Source organism: Callithrix jacchus, chromosome 13 (assembly GCF_049354715.1).
Source record: "Callithrix jacchus isolate 240 chromosome 13, calJac240_pri, whole genome shotgun sequence".
Lineage (NCBI taxonomy): Eukaryota > Metazoa > Chordata > Mammalia > Primates > Cebidae > Callithrix > Callithrix jacchus.
The window spans coordinates 59,893,278-59,914,361 of record NC_133514.1 but is presented as its reverse complement, the minus strand read 5'-3'; the positions used below and the strand labels follow the sequence as shown (position 1 = coordinate 59,914,361).

At 45.5% G+C, this 21,084-nt stretch overlaps 1 protein-coding gene and 1 long non-coding RNA gene across 33 annotated transcripts in view; one reads left to right on the top strand and one right to left on the bottom strand.

Moving 5' to 3' along the window:
* The window catches only part of LOC144579015 (uncharacterized), a 29,871-nt gene extending 9,392 nt beyond the window's left edge, over positions 1 to 20,479 (top strand). For both annotated transcript variants that reach the window (XR_013525772.1, XR_013525771.1), the window contains exon 3: positions 18,020 to 20,479. This is a non-coding gene — a long non-coding RNA (uncharacterized LOC144579015). The remainder of the gene's footprint in view (positions 1 to 18,019) is intronic.
* DLGAP1 (DLG associated protein 1) overlaps positions 1 to 21,084 on the bottom strand; it is a 1,035,773-nt gene that overhangs the window by 119,330 nt on the left and 895,359 nt on the right. The window lies entirely within an intron of this gene.

The following is a 21,084-nucleotide window of genomic DNA, read 5'->3' as shown; positions in this document are numbered from 1 at the left end:
CTAAGCGCTAGAGTCCACTCCTCTCCACTGATTCCCTCCTTTCCATTTCTGCCATTTCCCTTCTTTTAATAAAACTTGAACATTTTCTGGAGTTACATAATGTTTTTTTTGGGATGTACTTCAAATTGAGGAGCAGATTTGTATTTACAAAACACACACGCACACACAAAGAAGAATCGGGCATTTCTCAAGTGGTGATATCCTTACCCTCCTCACCTTTCACTCAAGGTTCCCCATCTTAGTATACGATCCCTTTGCCCTGAGTTCAAGCCAAAACTCGCCATCATCTGTAAGCACTCCTTTGGGTCCTTCTCTCTCCGATCTCTTAAATCCTTCTGGAATCATTCCACATCCTTCTGTGCACCCTTTCTGCTTCCCTAGATCCTACAGTTTTGATCTTCACTTCTGGAGTATCACAGCAACTTCCTTAAGTCAAGGTTTCTCGAACTCAAGAGTTGTAACTTAATGGGTAGTGAAATCAGTTGAGATGAGTCATGCAGTTTTACCATTAGAAAATGCAAAAGGTTAGGGAAAAAATGGCAGTGTACATCCTGCGTAGATTGTGAAACTTCTTTCGGTTTGTGTGTGCGTGTTCCCGGAGCTGTGTACAGAGTGGGCAACAGGAAGAATGCATTTTGTAGGTCAAAATATTTGGAGAAACACTTTCCTAATGAACGTCACTGGGTCTGTCTTTTCCCTGTTTCTAAACTATTGCGTACACTTAGAGCCAGAGTGGAAACCCTCCAACAGGTCCTGTCAGTCTGCAGTTTACAAATCTGCCCTCTGGATAAAGAACCTCTCACCATTCAGGTCTCGGAATTCGACGTCCTCCTGACCACTTTTCCTTTCGGTATGCAACCCATCAAGTTCCCTGGCTTTGCATGTGCAGTCGATTTCTCCTTAGGGATATTCTTTTCTGTGGTTTTTCCTTCAGGTATGAGCTTAACATTTGACCTCTTCCGAGAAGACATCTGGAGCGTCCTTCTAAATGCCTTTCCTCATGAGTTCTCATGAGAACACTGCAGTTTGTAATCAGACAGAGCACTTATTACATTATCTTCATGGTTCCCTACTGAACTTTCAAGTTCCAAGTGGGCAGTCAGTAAATATTTCTTGGTGCATCAAATGCTCCACATTTTAAACGGTTCACGTTTGCTTCCTACAAACCAATTTGGATAGTTACCATAAAGTATCTTATCTCTAGTTCTCAAAGCTTTAGTTTCCTTTAACACTTCAATATCTCTTGCACATTTTCTTTTCAAACACTACTTAGTTAATTTTCAAATCCATTGGTGTCCTTTCCTTAAAAATCAAAATAATAAAACTTCAAGAAAGCTGTTTGACTTCTGGCCAGTGAGTCACCCTCTCTGAATCTCAGATCTGTAAATAGGAAGGGCAGAACCCTGATCTCTAAGATCCTCTCCAGTCCACTACTCTGACCCTCTAACTTGAACTTTTTCCAGAGAGGTTAAGTGACTTTTCCAAGGTCAAGCAAGCAGCTTTTTAGCGGCAGGAGATTTTTTTGCCTGTCTATAGATTTCTAAAAACTAGCAGCAAACAAAAACAGAAAAGTTTACCAAGGAAACGGAGTGCCACCAACAAGTTTGTGTGAAAGAGAGTTTGTAAAGTAACAGGACCCTTCAAACAAAACACTCAGATCAATAGCCATAATGGATTCCTGCCTAGGCAGGTCTGGACATTAACCAACTTGCCTGGCTGTGGTTTGCTATTAGATGGAGAGATCTTCAGATTTCACTTTTAAAATGAAAGTGAAAGATTAAAGAATTTTGGCATCCTGACTGTTTGTAGAGGCCATTCCTCAGAGGCACAGTGTGCAGACAAAACTATCCTAGAGGTGCCAACCCAAACAAGCTAGTGTCTGTCTCAGTCCTGAGCCCTGGTGCCTTGACCAGTAACCACTGTCGGGAAGAAAGCTGCAAGTCGCCTGGATGAAATTTGGCCCCATTCTTACAACCCTTCCCCCCTTCCTTCCCCTGCCAGAACCACACTAAAGACTTCGCTGCTGTCAAAGGCAGAATTTGCATTACTTCGTTACATTAAAGAGTTTGGGCGCCAATAACCAGGTGTATGAGTAGCAAGTCCAACAGAAATACAACAGCAACAATACTTACTCACTTATTTCCCTAATATGATGCATTGTAGTTTAGAAGCCACTGTACGTATTTGTTGCTTTCCCCACCCCCTACACTGACCAGCAGTAGTTTTGCTTTGGCAGGAAAGTATGCTAAGAAGAAATCAAATTTGAAGTGCATTCTTACAAAGGAAAAAATAAATCATGATTCTAACTGTGAACCAAACTACTGTGTATGTGAGGTCCAACATCAAGTCGTTACAGCCTGGTGATGGGATTATGGGTGATTTTTACTTTATTCTTTGGGCTTCTCTGAATTTTCTTATTTTTTTAAAAAGAACCTGCATTGCTTTTGTAATTACTAAAAAGTACAAATAAAAATTATACACACTAGTATTTCTTCACTGCTATCACATGACTAGATTATATAATTATTATTATTAATTTTTCACCATGGAGATTCACTCTTGTTGCCCAGGCTGGAGTGTAGTGATTTGATGTTGGTCCACTGCAACCTCCACCTCACAGGCTCAAGCGATTCTCCTGCCTCAGCCTCCTGAGTAGCTGGGATTACAGGTGCCCACCACCACACCTGGCTAATTTTTTTTTTTTTTGTATTTTTAGTAGAGATGGGGTTTCACCATGTTGGCCAGTCTGGTCTCGAACTCCTGACCTCAGGTGGTCCACTGATTTCAGCCTCCTAAAGTGCTGGGATTACAGGTGAGAGTCACTGCAGCCAGCCTAGACAATAATAATTTTAGTGTTACTCTGTATGTTGCTGTGTAATTTTTGTTTTGAACCTTTTTTTCTTTTAATTCCTTTGAGTCAGGATCTCGTTGTTACCCAGGCTCACTGCAAAAAGGTGATTTTCCTGCCTCAACATCCAGACTATCTGGACTATAGGCCTGTCTCACCATGCCCAGCTAATATTTTCTATTATTTGTAGAAATGGGCTTTTGCTGTGTTGCCCAAGCTGGCCTTGAACTCCTTTGCTCAAGCAATCCACCCTCCTCAGCCTCCCAAAGTGCTGGGATTACAGACATAAACCACTGCACCCGGCCTTAAGTACTTGTTTTTGAAGGAAATTTTATATGATTGCCACATAAAAAAAGGAATACAAAAAATCTCCTAACATTGTTTGATATCTCACTATCTTTAAAAGCTTAAGGAACATGGACCCATAGGATGCAGCCAAATATTGGCCTATGACGCCTTTACAACTGGGCTGCAGCATATTTTATTGCCTTCTGACAATTTCATATCCAACTACTTATTTCCAGAACATACCATCCTTTTGCATGCCTTTATGCCCGTGGCAAACATTGTCGTTTGCCTCCTCATAACCATTCTCCGTGTTGTGCTTGCTAACCCGCAATGCTGTTGATCTTTTCCATGCAGTCATGAATTTTAGGGGAGACCGAGACCCTCCCTAGACGTGGAGGCTGAATCTTCACTGGTCTATAAGACAGAGAGTTGAGCAGGGAGGTCAGATGGGAATGTTCTGGGAAAGTTTACCTTGCTATTTAAACCCACCCAAGCCAGGGATGTCCCTTTTCTTCTGGACTTTGTCATCTGCAAGGGATGCTGGAACTGTGACTGCCATCGGGGGACCACAGAAAGTATTGGCCTAGAAAGACTGAGCTCACAGGCTGGGTGCTGTGGCTCACACCTGTAATCCCAGCACTTTGGGAGGCCGAGTTGGGTGGATTACCTGAGGTTGGGAGTTCGAGGCCAGCCTGACCAACATGGAGAAACCCCATCTCTACTAAAAATACAAAATTTGCTGATCATGGTGGCGCATGCCTGTAATCCCACCTCCTCGGGAGGCTGAGGTAGGAGAATTGCTTGAACCTGGGAGGCGGAGGTTGTGGTGCCCGAGATCGTGGCATTAACACTCCAGCCTGGGCAACAAGACCGAAACTCCATCTCAAAAAAAAAAAAAAAAAAAAAAACAACAGGAAGCAGAAGATGAGCTCCCACTGGGGATGGCAGGTGAACTTACTAGTTTTGGTAAATTCATTGCCTGTCCTACCTCTGGACTTGGTATTGTTTGAGAAAATAAACTCTTTTGCCATCTTAGTCACTTTGATTTTATGTTTAAAATTGTTTGCTTATTGATTTGATTGGGTTGGCACTTATGCAATAACTCTGTAGATGTTGTCTATCTGTTGCGGCTTAGAACATGATACCCTAAAATACGGTGACTTGGCAATTGAGAAAACCGAAGGAGCAAGCAGGTCACTCAGTGTGAGAGCTGGCCATGAGCGAATTCTCTGACCTATTTCTGGCTGAAAGTAGGTCATAGATGCTCATGCCAGAGGGGTCCCGCTCTATACCCAGAGGCCAAGAAGAATTGGAACAGACAGCTTTTTCCCTACTGGCCCCCAGTTGTTCGTTACCATTGGATAATAAATGTATTTTATATGAAATCTGAAATACTCCGAAGTCTGAAACTTTTTATTTTTTTGAGACACAGTCTTGCCCTGTCAGTAGGCTGGAATGTAGGGCACCATCTCAGTTCACTGCATCCTCTACCTCCTGGGTTCAAGCCATTCTCCTCTCTCAGACTCAGGTAACTAGGATTACAGATGCCCACCACCACACCCAGCTAATTTATGTATTTTTAGTAGAGACAGGGTTTCACTATGTTGGTCAGGCTGGTCTCAAACTCCTGACTTCAGGTGGTTTGCCTGCCTCAGCCTCCCAAAGTGCTGGGATTACAGGCATGAGCACTTCGCCAGGCCCAATCTGTAGTACTCTCTCCTGCATTGTCCTCAGCCTCCCCTGCCTCAGCCTCCCAAGTAGCTGGGACTGCAGGTGTGCACCATCACAACCAGCTAATTTTTAAACATTTTTTATAGAGATATGGTCTCACTAGGTTGCCCAGGCTAGTCTTGAATTCCTGGGCTCAAGTGATCCTCCCACTTTGGCCTCCCAAAGCACTGGGATTATGGGTATGATCCACCTCAACCTGGCCCTGAGTCTGCCTTTGGAAGGCTTCTGTATCATGTGAAACTTATGTTAAATACATTTGCATGCTTTTCTGTTATTAATATGTCTTTTATGATAGGAGTCTTAGCCATGAACCTAGTGATGGGTATGGAATAGATACCTCTCCCACATGCTGGAAAAGGCTGTCTGCTTGGTGCAAATCCTGACCTGCTCATTGCAAGCTACATGACTACTATTAAATCATCTTGTCCTCAGTTCCCTCATCTATTGAGTCAGGATGACAGCACCTGCCTCATAGTGCAATGTGGTGAGTGAAGAGGTTAATATAGTGTAAGGGGATACAGTGTGCCACTTACCCTGTGACATATAGGAAACAGGCTCTCTTGTTTGTTTTCTTCCTTGATTATCTGATGCAGCAAAATTCAACTATGAAAACCATCTTAGAGGCCAGGCGTGGTGTCTCACGCCTGTAATCCCAGCACTTTGGGAGGACAAGGTGGGCGGGTCACTTGAGGCCAGAAGTTCAAGACCAGCCTGGCCAACATGGCAAAATCCTGTCTCTACTAAAAATACGAAATAAAAAATAGCCAAGGGAGGCTGAGGCAGGAGAATTGCCTGAACCCAGGAGATGGAGGCTGCAGTGAGCTGAGATCGTACCACTGCACTCCAGCCTGGGCGACTGTGAGACTCTGTCTTAAAAAAAAAATGATATAAAAGTATTAACTGTGTGACCTTTTTTTTTCTTTTGAGTTTTCATATGTATTGTTTTCCTACAGCGGAAGAGTTTTTATAATTTGTATGGCTCATGGACATGTGTACACGTTAGTGAAATTTGTGTGCCAGCCAGGTGGCATGAGGCTGAGGCACGAGGATTGCTTGAGCCCAGGAGGTCGAGGCTGCAAGTGAGCTATGATTGCACCACTGCACTCTAGCCTGGGTGATAGAGCCCGACCTTGTCTTTTTTTTTTTTTTTTTTGCGGGCAGGGCGGGCGGACGGCGGCGGCTCTTGCGAACACCCCTCCTGTCTTTAAAAAAATGTAACTGATTTGAGATGCCTGGAGAAAATAAAATCGTTGCTCCATCTTTTATAAACTAAAAGTGCTTAGGGGTGGAGCAGTAAGAGTTGAGTCTTTACCATCCTGCTCCTCAATCTAGTCCTGACCGGCTCTACCACTGCACCCACCCCATCCCTCCCGCAGCAGCCTTCTGAGGGCAGCTGTCTCCAGATTCCCTACATTTTGGTTAGCAGCCTTCACTCTCCTAAGGATCAAGGCCCCACAAAGTCTTTTCCAAAGCCCCTCCTTGTCATTTCTGCTAACATCTCCCTGCCTCTCACCTCGAAGACCGGCTCCAGCCTCTGCTTTCTTGCACCTTGGAAAATTCAGAAATTACCGCGAGCTTCTCATGGCTTGTAGGGTGGACCCCTGCCAGTGGTTTCAAACTTTTCCATACCTTCTCTATCACCCTTAAGTTCAGAAACGACAAAAAGGAAATCCCAAAGAAAATCAAAACAGAAAAACTTGTAGGTATGTTTCCCCTTGCCTCCATAGTACGCGCTACTGATTTTCAGCTGGGGTGGAGAGCAGGCTGTGAATGGACCAGTCCCTGTTGCGAAGTTGATAAACATCCCAGGACCTCTCCAAACTCCACTGCAGGCCCCTCAACTATATTTCCGTAGCTTACCATGGTAACGAGGCAGAGGACTAGCTCTAAGTGTAACCACTTATATTACTAAAGCTCTATCAGATGAACTAATAATTCTGTTTGCTTTCAAGCCTGAAAGTCAATATTATATGATGTTTAAGAACATGGCACACTTCTGTCGTCCCAGCTACTTGGAAGGCTGGGGTGAGATGATTGCTTGAGACCAGAAGTTAACATAGCAAGTTCCCATCTCAAAATAATAAAAAGTAATGTAAGTTTTGGAGGCAGACCTTGATTTAAAAGTGTAGGCCAGGTGCGGTGGCTCACGTCTGTAATCCCAGCACTTAGGGAGGCCGAGGCGGGCAAATTCTGAGGTCTGGAAGTAGAGTCCATCTTGGCTAACATAGTGAAACCTCATCTCTTCTAAAAGTACAAAAACTTAGCTGGGTGTGGTGGCACCCACCTGTAGTCCCAGCCACTTTGGGGGCCAAGGCAAGAGAATTGCTTGAACCCAGGAGGTGAAGGTTGCGGTGAGCCGAGATTGCCATTGCACTCCAGCCTGGGCAACAAGAGCGAAATGCCGTCTCAAAAAGAAACACAAAATGTGTGTTACCTACGGAAGGGCTGAATCTCTGTAAACATCTGGTTTTTATCATCTAAAATGAGAATGTTAATGAAAAATTTCCTTACAGGGTTGTTGAGCGAACGAAAGGAATATATGGGAAATGCTCAGTGTATTAACTCAGTAAATGTTGTATAGTAACAACAGCATCAACTCCATAAGGGAAATCCCTTCATGTTGTCCTAGCAGCTACTAAGCCAGGGACACGTGTGGTCCTTTGAAAGGTCTGAGAATATCTAAAGCCAACTTCTACACCAATGAGGTCAGATGATGCCATCCCGTATCCATGGCGACCAGATGTCTCCATTATCTAGTTTAGTGCCAGGGGGAAGGTGGGCGATGAAACAACAGAATCACAGGCTGCAACTCTGCTGTTCAGTTTATTCGTTAGCGGTACCCCTGTAACACTCAAAATTCCAACTTCACAGGACCTTTGATGTATAGTTTCAGTAATACAAGAAGTTCTGAAACATTGACCAATCATCTCACACACGTTTTTTAGTTATTCCCAAATGGCTGCTGAAAAACAAAACCACCAAAGCCTTTGTATTAAATATATCTTGAAGTCAGTCATACTATTTTAGTCCATTTTTTTGTTTTGTTTTTTGAGATGGAGTTTTTGCTCTTATCACTCAGGCTGGAGTGCAGTGGCACAATCTCGGCTCACTGCAACTTCCATCACCTGGGTTCAAGTGATTCTCCTGCCTCAGTTTCCCGAGTAGCTGGGATTACAGGAAACTGCCACCATGCCAGCTAATTTTTTGTATTTTTAGTAGAGATGAGGTTTCACCATGTTGGCCAGGCTGGTCTTGAACTCCTGACTTCAGGTGATCCACCTGCCGCGGTCTCCCAAAGTGCTGGGATTACAGGCGTGAGCCACCGCACCTGGCCTTTTAGTCCATTTTCTATTGCTAATGTAAGAGAAATGAGATTAGGAAGTAAGTTTTTGAAGACAAATTTTCAGCTTCAGTGAATTGTTGGTACCACTTTTCTTAATAAATAATATTAAATATAAAGTGAAACCTTTCTCAGGAAAAAAAAGTTAGCATTCTGGAGAAAGGAATAAAGGAAACAGTGGTTTATTGGCTGTTGTTTTGTTTTTGAGACAGGGTCTCATTGTTGCCCAGGCTGGAGTGTAGTGGCACGATCATGGCTCACTGCAGCCTCGACGACCTGGCCTCAAGTGATACTCCTGAGTATCTGGGACCACTGGTACATGCCACCATTCCTGGTGAATTTTTTAATTTGTAGAGACGGGGTTTCTTTGTGTTGCCCAGGCTGGTCTTGACCTCTTGGGCTCCTACCTCCTCCTCTCAAAATGTTGGGATTATCTGAGTCACTGCACCTGGCTAGAAAGCAATGTTGGTCCAGTGTCCAGGGCCTAGTACTCCTAGGAAGTATGAATTTACGAACAATTAATGCCCAAATGAGTTAACAGAACTTGGGTTTAAATTGACAGGTCTGTGACCAAAGGCAATACAATACAGTTCTCTGCTTCATTTTATTACCATCTGTGGAATGGGACAATAACTGCAGGATGGCTGTAACTGTGAACATTAACGGCTTAAAATGTGTGAAAGCCCTTTGTAAATTGCAAGGTGCTATGCATATGTTAGCCAAAGCGGCATCAGCAGCAGCCGGGTAACACTTGTTACTGGTTGTTTTTTTTTTTTTTTGAGATGGAGTTTTGCTCTTTCACCCAGGCTGGAGTGCAGTGGCATGATCTCGACTCACTGCAACCTCCGCCCCCTCCCCTGGGTTCAAGCAATTCCCTGCCTCAGACTCCTAGGTAACTGGGATTATAGGTGCCCACCACCATTCCTGGCTGATTTATGTATTTTTGGTAGAGATTGTTTTACCATGTTGACCAGACTGAGGCTCAGGCAGTCTGCCCGCCTCAGCCTCCTAAAGTGCTAGGATTTTAGGTGTAGACCACCATGCCCAGCCAGTTGTTATTTTTTTCTGGCTGTAGCTGAGTAACATTTCCAAACCACAGTTCTTCCTGGGTTGGCATAAGTTGGGTTGGCCTTGGCCAATATTGAGCCGGGGTTTGGGGATACTGCAGAATTTGCATAAATGTACATTTAGGCTGAATAGAAAGGGAGAAAAGGCTGTAAAAATTAATATGAGTCAAAAGGAATGGTCCCTAATCATAAATTGCACACTTCCCCTCCCAACCATCCCCAAAACACTCATAATATTTGATAAGAAATTACCATGGTGGCAAATAGCTACAACAAAAAGAAACTATTCTTTCAGTATAGCATAGGGTGAAGCTGAGTAGGTTTTTTTTTTGAGACAGAGTCTCATTCTGTCACCCAGGCTGGAGTGCAGTGGTGCGATCTTGGCTCACTGCAACTCTGTTGCCCTGGTTCGAGCGATTCTCCTGCCTCAGCCTCCCGAACAGCTGGGATTACAGGCACCTGCCACTGTGCCCTGTTTAAATTTTGTATTTTTAGTAGAGACGGGGGTTTTGCCATGTTGGCCAGGCTGGTCTCAAGCTCCTGATCTTGTGATCCACGACCCTCAGCTTCCCAAAGCGCTAGAATTACAGGCATGAGCCACCTCGCCAGGCGCGAAGCTGAGTAGATTTTAAGAATTATTGGAGTCCCCAGCACTTTGGGAGGTTGAGGTGGGTGGATCACCTTAGGTTGGGAGTTCAAGACCAGCCTGACCAACATGGAGAAACCCCACCTCTGCTAAAAATATGGAAAAAAAAATTAGCTGGGCATGATGGTGCATGCCTGTAATCCCAGCTACTCAGGAGGCTGAGGCAGGAGAATCACTTGAACCCGGGAGGTGGAGGTTGTGGTGAGCCAAGATCGTGCCATTGCACTCTAGCCTGGGCAATAAGAGTGAATCTCTGTTTCAAAAAAAAAGAGCATTGGAGTCAAACATAACTTGGAGAGGAGACAAAATAATTGGTAAAAAGATGCATAAACAGTGTTGATAATTTTAGTGGTATTTAAGTAAATGAGAAGAAAAGCTGGGACCGGAAGGTGTAATGTTACCACATAGTCAGTGCTGGTTGGAGAGCCTTTATTTTCTTGGCTAGAAACTCACTTCTAAAGAGAAAGAGCACAGATGCCTGTTAACAAATAAGCTTCAAGACAACCCTGTTTGAATTGCCAGCAGGGAGGAAAACTGGGTCACAAGGAGATAATCTCAGAGGTTGCTGGAGGATTGGCCTTGGACATGCCCAGGTGAGGAGAGAAAACACCCAAGGGAGATGTTGGCAGCGGAGAGGGCATCGAAGCAAGTCTGGGCAGTAGGAAAAGGGAGCGATGGAGATGGGGAGGCCAAGAAACATGCATTTTTCGTTGCTTTGTGTGAAGCAGTCAGCCCTGAGTACACTTGTACAGTAGATAAAATTTCTCGAGTCTGTCTCTGTAGGCAACTGGAGACACGCTGACTGCCTGTTTTCCCTCACTGGCTCCACCCCAAATTAACTCACTCTCCCATTTCCTGAGACACTTGCTCTTTGAGAGGTAAAAATCTAGCTAGTTTGATAATAGAATGCATTTTAGGTGTGGAGGGGGCATTTTAGAAGGAATTTTTGCCAACATTTCTTCCCTCAAGAGTAATACAAGTGTATTTTATTTTATTTTTATTTTATGAGACAGGGTCTCACTCTGTCACCCAGGATAGAGTACAATGGCACAATCTTGGCTCACTACAACCTCTGCCTCCTGGGTTGAAGCGATTCTCCTGCTTCAGCCTCCCAAGTAGCTGGGACTAAAGGCACACACCACCATGCCTGGCTTTTTTTTTTTTTTTTTTTTAATTTGTAGTAGAGACGGGGTTTCACGATGTTGGCCAGGCTGGTCTTGAACGCCTGACCTCAGGTGATGTGCTTGCTTCAGCCCCCTAAAGTGCTGGATTTACAGGCTTGAGCCACTGCACCCGGCATACATGTGTATTTTAAAAGGAAGGTTTCTGGAAAGTTGGCCCTAACTCCAAGGAGTATCTAAAATTGGGAGTTTCCGGCACTGCTAATAGACCTGTAGTGGCAGCTAAGACTTTTTTGTGGCTCTCAAATCATAATGAAGCCCAAGAAAGAAAAATGAAATTTTATACTTTGCCTGTCACAGGCATAGAATTCTGAGTAATTTGTACATGAGATTATTATTCCATTTTACAGATTTGAAGGTGGAGCTAAAGTTAAGAGCCTGGTAACCATCCGTGGGGAGACTGCATTTTCCAAAGGTGGCTGGAACAGTATCTTCCATCTGACATGTTCTTTTAGAACAAGTGTTCACAAACATTTTCTGTTAAAAGCCGTCCAGCACATATTTTAGGATCAGTCAGTTTCTGACCTGACTACTCTACCACTGTGGCACAGCCCTGGGCTATGTGTGCCTGTATGGGCTAGTTTATGTTTGAGAGGTGAACCCATTTGGTGTTCTGAGGGTGATGCTTTGCCAATTTGTGCTCTAGAACTTTGCTACTTCCCTTTACGAGGTAGAGTTTAGGCCAGGTGCAGTGGCTCATACCTATAATCCCAGCACTTTGGGAGGCTGAGGTGAGAGCATCCCTGGGGCCCAGGAGTTTGAGACCAGCCTGGGAAACATGGTGAAACCCCATCTCTACAGAAAAATACAACAATTAGCCTGGTGTGGTGGCGTGTACCTGTATTCTCAGCTACTCCAGAGGCTGAGGTGGGAGGATCGCTTGAGCCCAGGTGGAGCCTGCAGTGAGCCGTGATTGTGCCACTTTACTCTGGCCTGGGCGGCAGAGGGAGACCCTGTCTCAAAAAAACAAAAACCAACAGAAAAAAAAAAAAAAAAAAGCATCCTCTAATTTTCCTTTCCTTGAATCTGGGAGGTTTGTGATTTGCTTGTAATTAAGATAGTTGGAAGGAAGTGACACTGCATGATCTCTGAGGCTAGATCAGAGCCGGTGATGTAACTTTCACCAGTCAGCACATAAGCAGCCCAGTTGTCCTGAGGCTGCCAGGCTGTAAAAAAGCCCAAGTGAGTCCGTGTGGACGACCACCTGAAAAAGCCTTGAAACTACAGGAGATGCAAGGCTATCCCCACTCGTTCCAGCCCTCTCCTGGAGAGCTTGCAAGCTCAAGCTGAGCCGATGGAACTACCCCGCTGACGCTCTTTCCAAATTCCTGACCCCCAGAGACTGAAAAGTGATGAGATGATTGCTTTAAGACATTAAGTGTTGGGGGTGATTCGTTCCATCAAAGAAACAACAGCCAGGCGCAGTGGCGCATGCCTATGGTCTCAGCTACTACCCAGGAGGCTGAGGCGGGAGGATTGCTTGAGTCCAGGAGTTCTGGGCTGTAGTGCGCTATGTTGATCGGGTGTCAGCACTAAGTTTGGCATCAATATGGTGACCTCCTGGGAGTGTGGGACCACCAGGTTGCCTAAGGAGCGGTGAACCGGCCCAGGTTGGAAATGGAGCAGGTCAAAACTCCCTTGTTGATCAGTAGTGGGATCGCACCTGTGAAAGCCACTGCACTCCAGCCTGGGCAACATAGTGAGACCCTGTCTCTAAAAAAAAAAAAAAAGGAAAGAAAAAAAAAGAAACAGAACATTTTCCCAAAACTAGTGAGTGGCAGAGATGGGATTCAAACCAAGGCTGGCCTGAGCCCAATCACCTGATCTTTCTATTAAAAATAAATAAAAAATATTGCTAAAAAATGCTGACAGGGACGCAAAGTGAGTACATGCTGTTGGAAAAGTGGTGCTGACAGACTTCCTTCATACAGGGTTGCCACAAAGGCCTAATAAACAAAATTGCAATTGCCGGGCCCAGTGGCTCACGCCTGCAATCTTAGCACTTTGGGAGGCCGAGGTGGGTGGATCACATGAGGTCAGGAGTTTAAGACCAGACTGGGCAACATGGTGAAAGCCTGTCTCTACTAAAAATACAAAGAAAGTTGCTGAGTGTGGTGGTGGGCGCCTGTAATCCCATCTACTCAGGAGGTTGAGGTAGGAGAATTGCTTGAACCTGGGAGGTGGAGGTTACAGTGGGCCAAGATTGCGCCATTGAATCCAACCTGGGTGACAAAAATGAAACTGTCTCAAAAAAAAAGAAAAGTGCAATTAAATAATTTATGCCTTTATTTAAACCTATGTTGGCTTGTGAGTTTGACCAGAGTCTAGCAAACGTTTGTCAAGAAAAAATGTCAGCGAATTCAGATCCTGTAAGACAAAGACAACCTGTCCCAGGAAGGACTTTGCAGCAGCAATTACTTTAACAAGTTACAATTTGCAGAGAATGGCCTTTAAGGGGCTTTGAAGAGAGAGGAACCCATGAATCAAGAATAAGATAAGGCTATTTGGTTTGTTTCAACTTGCAGGCTGTTTGACTTCTGCATCAGAGCCATGCCTTGGGAATGAAATCATATCTATCAAACAGCCCTTTCAAAGAACATCCGACACAAACACTCGCTAGCTGCCCCTTGATTTCCTCTGTGTCCGGGGTGTGTATGGACTTGGGGGACTAGCTGTGTGTGGAATCTGAGGGACTAGCTGTGAATTGCGCATCAAATAAATAACCTGCAGGGAGTTGGCACTGGTGACTGTGAGCCATAAATGCTGGTGTTTCCTTACACAGACTAAGCCTGGGCTTTTGGCGGCTTTGACCTTTTCTGGCTTTTTCCCAACCTTAACCCAACATAGCTATGCAAAGGCAGTTCCGGGTTGTGGGGTACACTTTTAAAGTTAACAGCTTGGCCCCCCTCTCCCAGCATCTGTCCTCAGTGGGCCTAGTCCACCTGTGACAGCTGGGAAGAATGGAGTGATCTTTCTTAATCTCCCAGGGTCTTAGCCCAATGCTATGGGCCACTTGTGTCCCCATACCCCAACAAATGCATCTGTTGAAGTCCTAACTCTCAGACTGTAACTGTCTTGAGAGACAGCATCTTTAAAGAGATGATTAAGTTAAAATTGGGTCATTAGGGTCATAATCCAATATGACAGGAGTCCTTCTAAGAAGACAGACGGCAGGATCTACATACACAGACCCAGTGAGGACAGAGAGGCCGGCCACCTGCAAGCCAAGGAGAGAGGCCGGCCACCTGCAAGCCAAGGAGAGAGGCCGGCCATCTGCAAGCCAAGGAGAGAGGCCTCAGAAGAAGCCACCTTGCTGATACTTGATCTTGGGTTTCCAGCTTCCAGAACTGTCAGGAAATAAGCTCCATTGTTTAAGGCACCCCATCTATGGTACTTTGTTATGGCAGCCCTAGCAGACTATCACACCCACAAACAGAATTCACAGCCTTGAGGCTGGGATTTCAGAAAAGTTCCAAAGGTAATCAGCAGAAATCTCAACAGGCAAGGGTCTAGCCTTTTAGTGCAGTTTCTATTTCTTCGTCTTTCCCAGGTGGCCTACAGGCAGGATTGTAAGGCAATGCTGGGGGCTGGGAAGAGGCAGTGCTGACCTGTAAGTCTATCAGGGACACTGAGGTCTCTTGATTCAAAAGGGAAGGAACCAGGGTTCCAGTCCTAGAAAGTCCAGAAAGTAGCAGGGAGACTGGGTAGGTATTTGGGCATGGTCGAGAGGCCCGTATTGTCACTAAGCCCTTCCCTCTTCTCCTAGCTGCCCTAGTCCTTCCTTCCCTGCTCTTCTTCCAGTCTCTTTGACTTTTCCCAGCAGCCCCTCCTGTAACACTGCTTTATTACCAGGTAAGGCAGAAGAAGGGGAAAATTTGGCTTTACCTTCTGATTTAGCATCATGCATGTCCTAATGCTCTTTTAGTTTTTTGTTTGTTTGTTTTGATGGGTGATATGGAATGGAAGGATATTTGCTGGAGTTATTTTTTTGAGATGGGGTCTTGCTGTGTTGTCCTGGCTTAAGAGCAATGGCTATTCACAGACCCCATCACTCCACACTATAGCCTTGACCTCCTAGGCTCAAGCAATCCTCCCACCTCAGCCTCCTGAGTAGCTGGAACTATAGGTGCATGCCACCATGACCTGCCACCTGCTGCAGTTTAAGCAGCTGGCAGGATGGTTAGACGGTCCTTAAAGATACCCATCTTTTAATCTTTGAGATCTGTGGATATGCTACCTTCTAGGGAAAAAAAGGACTTGGCGGATGTCACTAAGCATTTTAAAATAGAAATGTTGTCCTGGATTACCTGAATGGGCCCAGTATAATCATGAGGTCCTTATAAGAGGGAGGCAGGAGGACCAGAGACAAAGACGATGATGTGATGATGGGGGCAGAAGTGTGTGTGAGAGAGGAGGAGAAGGGCTGAAGGTGCACCCTGCTGCAGACAGAGGAAGGGGCTTTGCAGACAGAGGAAGGGGCTGCAAGCCAAGGAACACAGGCAGCCTCTAGAAGCCTGAAAAGGACATGGACTCCCCCCTATACCCTCCACAAGGACAAGCAGCCCTGCTGACCCATTTCTGACTTCTGACCTCCAGAACAGTGAGATGATCTGTGCTGTGTAAAACCACTCTGCTTGTGAGTATAACTGGTGACAGCAACAACAGGAAAGGATACAGGCTGCAAGATGAAAATCCTTGAGAACAACTGCTACCACATTTAATTACTATTATTATTATTTTTATTTTTTTTGAAATGGAATTTTACTCTTGTTGCCCAGGCTGGAGTACAGTGGCATATCTCAGCTCACTGCAACCTCTGCCTCCCAAATTCAAGCAATTCTCCTGCCTCAGCCTCCCAAGTAGCTGCTATTACAGGCGCGCACCATCATGCCCAGCTAATTTTTTGTATTTGGTCAGGCTGGTCTTGAACTCCTGACCTCAGGTGATCCACCCGCCTCAGCCTCCCAAAGTGCTGAGATTATAGGCGTGAGCCACCGTGCCCAGCCCCTCCTTACCTATTTTAAGTTCAGCCTGAAGATTTCTCATAGTGAACTACATACAACCTAAACGGAGGTGTAAACCGACTATAACCTGCCTTTGTGCCAATCAGTGAGTTCTGGCCAATCAAAGGGGGCCAACTGTTCAAACCGTGTTCAAATAAGGCAAATGCCAAGCTGTAGCCAACCCAACTGTTTCTGTACCTCACTTCTGTTTTCTATTCATTACTTTTCTTTCTTTTTTTTTTTGAGATGGAGTCTCGCTCTTGTTGCCCAGGCTGGAGTGCAACAACGCAATCTTGGCTCACCAAAACCCATGACTTCTGGGTTCAAGGGATTCGCCTGGCTCAGCCTCCTAAGTAGCTGGGATTACAGGCATACGCCACCATGCCCGGCCAATTTTCATATTTTTAGTGAAGATAAGGTTTCTCCATGTTGGTCAGGTTGGCCTCTAACTCTCAACCTCAGGTGCTCCACCTGCCTCGGCCTCCCAAAGTGCTGGGATTACAGGCGTGAACCACAGCGCCCGGCTACTTTTCTTTTCCTGTCTATAAATCGTCCACTACGTGGTTGCACTGGAGTCTCTCTGAGCTACTCTGGCTTGGGAGTCTGCCCGATTCGCAAAGCATTCTTTGCTCAATTAAACTGTGTTAAGTTTAATTTGGCTAAGGTTTTTCTTTCAACATGTCTCTGCAAAAAATTAAAATTAAAAAAATTAGCTGGGTATGGTGGCATGCCTGTAATCCCAGTTTGTAGGGAGGCTGTGGTGTAAGGATTGCTTGAGTTCAGGAGGTTGAGACTGCAGCGAGCTGTGATTAAACCACTGCATTCCAGTCTGGGGGACAGAGTGAGACTCTGTCTCTCCAAAATAAATATGTAAGTTAAAAGTGACCTGGGCTGGTCTTTGCCAACAGAGGGTACCTGTGGAGCCTCTGATGTGTGTATGGGTAGTGTATGTGTATGTTGGATGTGTGTGCTCCTACTGACTCTACAATTAAGCTGATTATTTCACAATTCATGTTTGGTTTGGGATCTGGGAATGATGGTGAAAGTTATTCTCTCAAAGACTGGATCTGCTCCCGAGAATGTGGGAGGAGGAAGAGTCCAGAATTCAGCTTCTAAGTGGCCACAAATGCACAGGCCAAGATCTAGGCTGAGAGCCCTGCACTGCCACACCATAGTCCCAGGCTGGGGCAAGGAGAAGAGGGCTGCTTCCACTCCTCTTTCCCCAATTTCTTGCTTGCCTGAAGCAATTCTAACCTGGCTAGTGGAAAGATACTCACTTTTGAAAACATGAGTGAGGTCAGCCCTTCCAGCCACAGCTTGGAATTGGAAGTCACACATTCATTGATTTCTTTTTTTTGTTGTTTTTGAGAGTCTTGCTCTGTTGCCCAGGCTGGAGTGCAATGGCACAATCTCAGCTCACTGCCACCTTCCCCTCCCAGGTTCAAGTGATTCTTGTGCCTCAGCCTCCTGAGTAGCTTGGACTAGAGACATGCACCAGCACGCCTGGCTAATTTTTTATACTTTTAGTAGAGAAGGGGTTTCATCATGTTGGCCAGGCTGTTCTTGAACTCCTGACATCAAATGTTCCACCTGACTCTGTCTCCCAAAGTGCTGGGATTACAGGCGTGAGCCACCAGCCTGGCCTGATTTCAGTGCTGGAACAGCTTCCTATCTGGGCTGCCTCTGTGGGTCCCCATGGCCTTGTTGATAAAATGGGATGCTAAATGCATTGCTTTAAGAGACGTTTTGAGAGGATCACATGAGATAATCTAGGAAAAAGTCTTAGATCAGAGGGCCTAGAACAAAGTAAATGCTTAATACTGTTATCAATGTAATTAATTGTAGTTAATGATATAAGTCATAATTAATAGCTATGATTATTTCCATGAGCCCCGACATTATCTTTGATTTCCAGGCTTTGCAGGTATAAGAGGTCCTAGACACAAATTCGCCTACACAAGGGATTCAGTCCATCTTACGTTCTGCTACTGACAGCTCTTCCTGAAGTTCTTCAAGGCTGTGTGAAAAGGAGAAGCCAGCCGGGTGCAGTGGCTCATGCCCGTCATCCCAGCACTTTGGGATGCTGAGGCGGATGGATCACCTGAGGTCAGGAGTTCGAGACCAGCCTGGCCAACGCGTCCCTACTAAAAATACAAAAATTAACCGGACCTGGTGGCACGTGCCTGTAATCCCAGCTACTCGGGAGACAGGCAGGAGAATCGCTTGAACCCAGGAGGCGGAGGTTTTGGTGAGCCGAGGTCGCCCCACTGCACCCCAGCCTGGGCGACAGAGCGAGACTCCATCTCAAAAACAAAAAAAAAAAAAAAAAAAAGAAAAGAAAAGGAAAGCTCCCTAGAAAATGCTTTTCCCATTGCTTCCCTGCTAATGGGCCTTTTCGCAGCAGGGCAGCCTCCAGCCTTAGGATGTGGCCGGTCTGGTGCAGATGCCCGTTTCCCCTCCTGCCTGCATTCCTCTGACCTGTTCAGTGGGATCTGGTACTTTTCCTCCCACCTCCTCGTGCTGGCCTTCCACAGCTGCCACCACATTCCACCCCTCCAGCAGCGGAAGTAAGGCACATTTAGGCCATTTCTGGGTGAGTGACAGCATTTGAGATGAGATTAATCAAATGCCAGTGTTAGGGGAAAGCAGCTTTTCCCTGAGTCACCCTTGCTCCACCTTTCTCATGACACAGCATGAGCCTGTCTAACGGCTGGTCTGTGCAGTCCGTGTGTGTCAGCCTCTGGCCAGGAGACAACGGGCGTCTGTGACCTGGGCGTGACCGTCTGTTTGTGCACACAGGTCTGGCACTGCTGCTGGGCGAGGCTGTGTGCCACTGCCCCGGGGTCTGTTGACTGTGCCGCTGAGCACAGGCAGGAATCTGTGCCTATTGCCACGGGCCTCTGTCCCGGATGAGGTATTCTTCCAGCTCACCCACTGTTGCAGGCTTTTCCTCACCTACCACGTGACGACTGAATGAAAGCATTCCAGGAAGCCCATGGGGCTGGGCAGGCCTCTGGAATTTCAAAACCCACAGCCGGGCCCTGCTGGCGGCTCATTTCTGCCGTGTCATTTTCTCTGAACTATAGGAGTAGTTTTGTAGCAAACTTATCACCCAAATCCCACAAACGTTAAACGTTTCTTTCTTAGAAAGGAAAAGCCTACTTACTTTTCGCTGTTGGAAGAGTTTAATTTTTAAGAGTCAAGATATCCCCCGAAAGTCATGATAAAGAATAGGGAAACGGACTGAGAATATCCATCCCCTTTAAAGTCAAATTTATTTTGTTTATTCTGCTTAACTTGCTTAACTACAGGGAAGATTTGATCATATCACATCTGAGTTAGGCCATATGCGCCCAAGGGGACTCTCAGGAGCAAATGAATCTAAACTCCAAGAAACAGACCACTAAGAGCTACCCATGTAGTACTCACTGAATTCCCCTCCTGCCTCTCATAAGAACCAAAAATCATGGCCTCCAACAGCTGCTCTCAGAAGCAAAGTCTACCTACCACACACAGAATATGCAGAAGGGAAAAACCAAGCCACAAGTCCCTAAACTCACGGAGCCTGTCCTCCTCCCCTGCCAAGTATAAGAAATGATTTCTACCAACCCACTTCTCTAAGGACATGGTCCCTTGTTCCTCTCTCCCAAGCGGACTTCACAGCCCCCATCATAGAAATGAAGCCCTCGTCATTATATGCCTAGTGATGTTATGACTGCCAAATTCTGTGACTATTTGTGAAGTTTTACCAGGCATGGACACATTCCAACTATTTCCTTCAGTGGCCAAGATCTCTGTGCGGTTGCACAGGCAGTCTCTGTCCTCGCACCCTGTGAGAGGCTGTGTGTGTATGTGGGGTCTGGGAGGGTAATGGAGGGAAGTAGAGATCTCCTTAGGTGAATCACATTACAGTGATTCCTGCTGGTGTGGAGCTTCTTCCTGTTTGTGTGAAGTTCTTCAAGGAGGCACCGCTCACTCAATGCCCCAAACAGAAAGCAATCGTAGGTGAAATTAGCAAATTATCTTCTAGGAGATTAGATGTTGGACAACTTGAAGCATTAACAATAGAAAATAGCTTGTTTTAAGGCAGTGAAACTCAGCATGCCTTTTTTGGGGTTTTGTTTGTGAATATGTTATAATCTAAGAAGGGTAATGTTTTTACAGAAAAATTAGACCTTTATGATTGCACTCCAAATGAGAGACAATTTAGGCTTATTTTTCTTAGAGATTAGTACATCATGTTAGTTCAGAAAGCTTTTGTTAAAAAAAAAGGAAATCATAAATATCAATTTCATCTTAACATAATGCAACTATCATTGTTCTCAACCTGAGTTCTTTATTTTATTTATTTATTTACTTTTGAGACGGAGTTTCACTCTTGTTACCCAGGCTGGAGTGCAATGGCGCGATCTCGGCTCACCGTTCCTTTCTCTACCTCCTGGGTTCAGGCAATTCTCCTGCCTCAGCCTCCTGAGTAGCTGGGATTACAGGCACGCGCCACCATGCCCGGCTAATTTTTTTGTATTTTTAGTAGAGACGGGGTTTCCCCATGTTGACCAGGATGGTCTCCATCTCTTGACCTCGTGATCCACCCGCCTCGGCCTCCCAAAGTGCTGGGATTACAGGCTTGAGCCACCGCGCCCGGCCTGAGTTTTTTATTTTTGACATGTCACAAATTCCTTGAACTACCAATGTTGAACTGACCTCCCCTGACCCAGGGAGTTCAATAATTTTTTCAAAGAATATAATCAAATCTCTGTTCATGCATGCCTACATATATTCATTTTCCAAAAGCATAAATTAATTCTGAGGAACAAAGTAGATTTGTGGTTGCCTAGTTTTGTGGGAGATGAAAATGTGGCTGGGAGCCATGACTCACACCTGTAATCCCAGCAGCATTTTTGGAGGCTGAGGTGGGAGGATTGCTTGAGCCCAGGAATTCAAGACCAGCCTGGGCAACATAGCGAGACCCCATTTCTA